A 6,731-nucleotide genomic window follows, 5' to 3' on the forward strand; every position below is an offset into this window, starting at 1 on the left:
ATTTTTTTTTCTTCTAATTTATGAGGTTTAATTCAAATAATTTTGAATAAGTCCTTTGAAATCAAATTCAATACAAAAGAAATTTTGTTAGGGACTCTGTAAGGCTAAGGGGAGCTTGAAGATAATATAAGTTTTGGCCTAATCTAATATACTTATATTGTGAGCTTTAGTGGCTACAAGTAGTATTGTAGTAACTTAGATATGAAACTCTAGATACAACACAAACAGCTAAGGATAATAACATTTATTAATATTTGTCTTTTAATTTAAATGGTATTTTGCATAACTGCTTTGCATTCATTAGATTTTATTTTCAGTAATTTTCCCGTGCATCGCACGGGTTAGTCACTAGTATTACTAAAAGTTGAAGCGTAGCGTTTAATGCTGCTGCTCTCATGTTGCGCCACATCAGCTACCACGTCATTTTTAAAATATATACATATATAATTTGTCCTACAATTTTAAAATGATTTTTACAATTTTCAACATTATAAATACAGTCCACTACTTATTTATTTACTTCCACTATCACTTTATAATAAATCCAGCTCATTACTTATTTATTTACTTCCACTATCACCCTATAATAAATCTGTATAATTAATCTAGCCCACCTCTTATTTATTTAGTTCCACTATCAAGTCCAACCCAAAACCTTTTCAGTTCAGATTTAGGATTTTGTGTAAGCCTTTTTAGTTTAAAGGAAAAATAAAATAAAATGTTGAAGCCTTTCAAGCTTTAGGTTTTTTTTTTTTTTTTTTTCAATTTTCTTATAATTGTTTTAACATTTATGTTTTTAATATTTACATTTCTTCAACCTTTCTCTCTCCCTTACCATTTCATCTCCCCACTACTTCTTCAATCTTTCTCACTCCCTTACCTTTTCATCTCCCCACTACCCTCTACATTAATATCATTCTTCCTCTTTCCCTTCATCTTCTTTTATTTTTGTCTCTTCTTATTCACACCCTCTTACTATAAATTTGTCACTATCTCTTCTATTCTATGCATAGTTTTTCCTCACAAAAAAAATGGTACTCTCTCTCTCTCTCTCTCTCTCTAAATTTTTTGGTGGATTTTTTTTTTTTTATTACATCTCTACTTTAGGTTGATAATTTTTTATATTCTTTAAAACTCTATTTTGGGTTAATGCGATTTAGTTTTGTTTTTTAAATTGTTGTTGTTTTTTATTCTCTTTGATTGTTAAATGTTATCCTATTGCGATCTAAAGAATTAAATATAGCGTATAAAAATATAATATTATTCTATTGCATAACATGATTTGGATAATTTGGTATTTATTTTGTTACATAGCATGATTTTTTATAATGCTCAATTAGGATGTTAAACTATGAGACTTTACTAATTTTTGTTTATTTTCTAATCCTTTGTGGTGGACAAAGTAGTTTTAATAGTTGTATTAGAAGTACTCTATAATGCCATTCATTTAAAGAAAAGCAAAGGTTAGCCAAACGAAAATAATCAGATAGGTGACAAATTGCAAAAGTTAAAATTTGTATATATACAATAATTGTTTATTTGATAATATGTTTTGGGTGGCCAAAATTATAATTTCTACAAAGAAAATAACTTTAATAGATTATCAAAAACAAAATTTTATCCTAATATTGGTTCAATTAATCATTGTTAAGTTTTATTAATTTTTTTTAGTTTACATTTTTTTGGTGTTTTAGATTGTTCCTATGTTACATATATGATTGTTCCTATAATAAATAAAAATATAATTACGAAATGCATTACTCATTATTAGATTAGTTTAAATTGTAAAAAATAAAAATTAATAAAACCACCATAAAAATAATTATCACGCGCAACGCGCGGGTCCGCGGCTAGTTAGTTTAATAACTGGTGGATTCATAGACGAACATGTGGCATCTTATGTATCATGGACAATAAGAATTGGTGATATGAACCCATGGCTGCCAAAATAGCAAAGTTTAAGGAATCAAAATAGCAACCCTATTTCAGTTCGGCTAAAAATTTACCAGGCAAAAACTTTAACTTCTTTCAAACGGTCCTAACTTTTTTCTAATATAAAAACCAGTTGTGTAACTCTTTAATAATTGTCAGATAAATAAATAATTAGTTTTTGAGTATTGGAGGTCAGGATTTTCTCAAATTAACCTTATCTTTTCTTATTTTAATCTTTGTAATCTATCCAAAGCCAGCCAACACTGGCAAGGACGCAGTCCTATATGTACCAAAGTGGTATTAGAGTGTGAGGATGGACAAAAGAGTGTAGTTTAACAAAATGTCAGTTCTCTCATGACTAAGTCAGCAATAAATGCTTGAGAGAATCACAGAGATTTAAGCTTGCGGCACTCTCTTCCACAGGAAAGGATGGAGAAGCGCAATATGCTGCTTCTAGGAAGCACTCAGAGGGAAGAGGACGGCAAGAGGGAAATCACTGTGATCGTGCCATGTATTGTAGAATAAGATGGAGAAGTCATTATGGATTTAGAGCAAACAGATGAGCAAGAAACACCAGGTATCTCACTGCATGCCATTAGTGGTGACCAATGCACCCAAGGCAATGAAGGTATCTGGTTGAATTAATTAATAAGTCTTGTTTGGAATGTGGCACTTACATAACATGGATTTTTTTTTGTCTTTGATGTAGTCTTGACCTCTTAAGGATAGTTAGCATATCATTAAATCATAATGCCTCCTTAGACGATTAGATGTTTTATATCTGTTGAAAAAATAAATTAAAAATAATATAATTTTGGAGCCTTTTATTCACAAGTACAGGAATTCATTTTTCTGATTAAAAAATTTTATAATTGAATGCCTCATAAAAGCAATGAATATAACAATAGCTTGCAGTTAGGGGAAAACAAATGGTACTAAAGAAATGTGTTACCTGCTTTAATTAGATCGTAAACAAGTCCCTTGTTTTCTATGAACTTCTTGTTTTTATGTCCATCAGTGTCATGAAATCTGGAGTGCCCCTTGTGGAAAAAAATTTTGCCTTGGGAAAAAATTTTTGCAAGTTAAAAATGAACACCAAAACTTTCTTTCTCCAATGTTCTCTAGAAGAAGTTATTCAGAACCCAGGAAAAAAAAAATCCAACTCTGGTTCAAATTGAAGGTGGTGATATTTCCCTTTTCCTCTAGAATTTTGAAATTGGTTTCCGTTGATTAACTAGAGCATTGGAGAAAGCTTCAGCTTTTTCCTCCTTACAGGGGAACGTGCCATTGATCAGACTACTTACATTACTGAGTTTGTGAGTTTTATATTAAAGGAGTGGAAGGATACAATCAATCCATTGGGAAGGAAAAGAAAGGAAAGAATTTATAGTGTCCATTTTATTGTGTTGTTCTGTCCTCGGTTTTTTTTTTTTACAAGTTGGTAATATTTTCCTGTCATAGCAATCTTTTTCAACAACTATGAATACCACAAAAAGTTATGGAGGTCAACCCAATTAGTGAGAGAAATCATGTGTTCTAAATATAAGATGAGGTAAATTGATGGTCGATGAGGAACAACCAATCAAGGTGTTCGTCATTGAGTGATCTTGGAATTTTTTTTACTTCTTGTGTTCCATTTTAAGTTAATATTAGATTTGTATGTGGTATGTTTGCAGCTATTTTTGACATCTGACAAGTTGGTACGTCAGATTCTTCCAGACAACGGATCCATTTCATACATGGATGACGATGAAGAGAAAAAAAAAAAAAAATAGCACTGGTGTGGTTTTTCTTCTCCAAGTTGGGTTTTTTTTTCGTCCTCTCTTTGGCTAAGCATATGTTCATAATTTGAGTACTTCTGTGTTTGCCAAAATTATTATGGTTTACAGTATATTTGATGAAGACATGAAGTTTTTTATTATTGTAATAAAGCATTACTTATTAATTTATAGAAGGGGGGAGAATTAGCTCACATACAAACCTGCTCCTTTCCTGTGTTATTCTTTCTTATTTTCCACTTGAGTTCAATGGCATATTTTGCACCAGTTGGCATGGCACTATCTTGATAAGCTTTAGCATCATTAGGATTACACTATAGCATTTGACACCTTCAGTTTGCTAGAACCACTGTTTAGTGTTCTAAACTTGCTTATTTCTTCTTGCTTAGGTGTTGCACTACGAATCCACAGACTTTTTCCTATGATTTTGGGGTATCATTAACTTGATTGTACTGTTTGAAGAAGAGATTGCGAGTTGGTCATTAATGACATCAGGAATCTTACTGCAATAATGATTAGGTTTAAGCATTTAAAGGTTGAGATTAGGCGTAAGGAATAGCTAAATGTGCTTAGAAACATTGTAGAACAAATGCAAAAAGGATAACACGGAAGAAGAGGAAGAGAGAGAGAGAGAGAATATTGCCTTGGAATTACAAGAAGGCCTTTTTGGAGTTTTGACTACAAAATAATTGCAAGAATCTTATTGTCAGTTGGGTGCAACCACTAAAAACTCTTAATTGTCCATATCTTGCTTACATAAATGGCGATAACATCTGCATAGTGTTTATTTTTCTGCTGATGTTTTGGACAATTTATTTACAATTTCATATTTGATATGCATAAATATTTTGGAACACTCAAAAAAAAAAAAATTTGAAAGGGTGCCAGCAGGAAACAGAGGACAATTAGTAAAAATTGCTCACCTAGCGTTTGGAGGGAATGAACCTATCCATCAGAGTCGGTGCTTTTTCAAAACTTTAGGGCTTTGTAATTGTGCAACAAGCCAGCTATTGAAGCATGGGGAAAATCAAGCTTTTATAGCTTACAATCGTAGCTTGGTTCAAAGAGTTGAAATTATAAAAGTAATGAACAAAGGAGTATATATATGACAAAATCATGGTTATACTGTCTTCTAGGTTCCATCCAAAGGTGACTCCTTTCCTATCATCCTTAGAGTTCTAAATTTTAAGATTTCTTCTTGATTTTGTGTTGCGTTAAAGATTTATAGGCCTTGCCCAATGAATTTGGATCTCATAACAGTGATTATAGTTTTAGAAGAAAAGAATGTGAGTTGGTATTAAACGGCATCTGGCTTTATTCTACCATAATAATCAGAAGTGTTAAGGATTTTAAATTTGAGATTGGGCTTGAGGAGTAGCTGGTTCTGGCTAAAGTTCGGCTGAGCAAAGACATATACATGTGTGTGTGTGTGTGTGGGGTAGTTGTAGTGCGTCTAGATTCCTGAATAATGGTCCTTCACTTTTGTCTCTGCATTTGTTCAAATATGTTCTTATGCTGTGGCTTGTTATATCACTCTAGACATTATGTTGTAATGATTTGGTAATTATGTTCCGATGCTTTGGGCTGTTATGTCTATTTAGACTCATGTCCCTAGATTTGTTCATTATCATATGTTCTTATTTCATCACCAGTATTTATTCTCATGCTCTAATGTCCTCCATTTTGAGATCAACTTGAGCTTTGGTCTTCGATTAAAAATCTTAACTCTAATACAGGTATCTCTTATTATTGTAGGTAATTTTAGCTTTGCATAAGAAATTACAGCAAAATCTGCTGGAGCTACCGGCATGGATTTTGTGTCCAAGAAATTGAAGAAGAAATATAAACATCACCAGCATGAAGCTGCTTATACATGGGCAGATTCTATAAATGGATGGGAGTTCCTTCCTATGCATTCAAGTGCAAGATATGCACATTATGTTACAAACATGTAAGCATGAATTACAATTTTCCCTACTCAATTGATGATCTGGCAATGCATTCAATTCTTTCTTCTTGGTTGGCTTTATAATTAACACAAATGAGTGGTGTGTATTAGAGATCTTTCCATCTTTTTCTCCAGTGGGGAGAAAGTACTTCAATTTAGCTACAGAATGCACTTGCATGATATAGATACAGATAATTGTATAAGAGTAAAATTTTTGTGTTTCCATTTGAGTTCGTAGTTAGGTATTGCCTTTGTCTCAATTAATAAGTAGGACTTATTTCCATAAATCTTTTTTTTTTTAAATCAAAAAAATCATCTGTTCTCACCTAAGGAAATTAATCTAAAAATAACATGAGTGCATCTTTTGTTTCTAATTTGCACTTGCTCTTTTTTTTTAGTAGACAGTAATAGCATTTGTGAATATTATACTTGGTTCAATCTTTGTAGAGAGAGACTGTGTGAATGTCTGAGAAGAGTGTGATTTCTATGTGCAGTGATTACGCGCAGAAACCTTTTGAAACAAGGTTTCATCATGGGCAGTGAATTTGACAAACAAGCAGTTTGCAAAAATCTTATCAATTTTTCTTGAATTATCAGAATTCGATGATTTAATTGGTTTCAACAGTGATGTGGAGAAAAGAATGTCATGATATTGGTGAGGCAAGCTTGTGTTATGGGAGGAGAATTGGGTTCAAAGATGATGGGGTTTGAAGAGAAGACAGCCCTCATGACTGCTACCATGTTTGGAAGCGAGGTTGTGTTAAATATATACTGGAAACTAGTTGTTGCTGTTGTGGACTTTGCTATTTCAACTGAGGTTGTTAAGCTCTTGCTTGATGCTTCTGCACTTCATTTTGTATATTGTTGCATACTGTTGACTATGTACAGTACACCTTGTTCATTTTATTCCTGCTGTTTCTTTGCTTTGTAATAGTAATTGTCTCTACGTAATATTGTGTAATAGAACATGTATTCGGGGTGGATGTTTATTTCTATAATCATTCATTTTGGACATGCATGGTAACAGAAGTGCGATGGTTGGCTCCATATAAATTATTATTTTAACAAATTCA

General features: G+C 32.3%; 1 long non-coding RNA gene across 4 annotated transcripts; it reads left to right on the forward strand.

Annotated features, from left to right (window-relative positions):
* Positions 1–1,588: 1,588 nt before the first annotated feature.
* LOC112012408 (uncharacterized) lies at positions 1,589–6,731 on the forward strand. 4 transcript variants are annotated; one of them, XR_010628062.1, is made up of 4 exons: positions 1,589–2,560; positions 3,609–3,712; positions 5,466–5,661; positions 6,153–6,731. It is a non-coding gene; the product is annotated as an uncharacterized LOC112012408 (long non-coding RNA). The 4 variants fall into 4 exon arrangements; XR_010628063.1 differs by having other exon boundaries at positions 1,590–2,509; XR_010628064.1 differs by lacking the exon at positions 3,609–3,712 and having other exon boundaries at positions 2,117–2,560.

Source organism: Quercus suber, unplaced genomic scaffold (genome assembly GCF_002906115.3).
Source record: "Quercus suber isolate HL8 unplaced genomic scaffold, Cork oak 2.0 scaffold_39, whole genome shotgun sequence".
Taxonomy (NCBI): Eukaryota; Viridiplantae; Streptophyta; class Magnoliopsida; order Fagales; family Fagaceae; genus Quercus; species Quercus suber.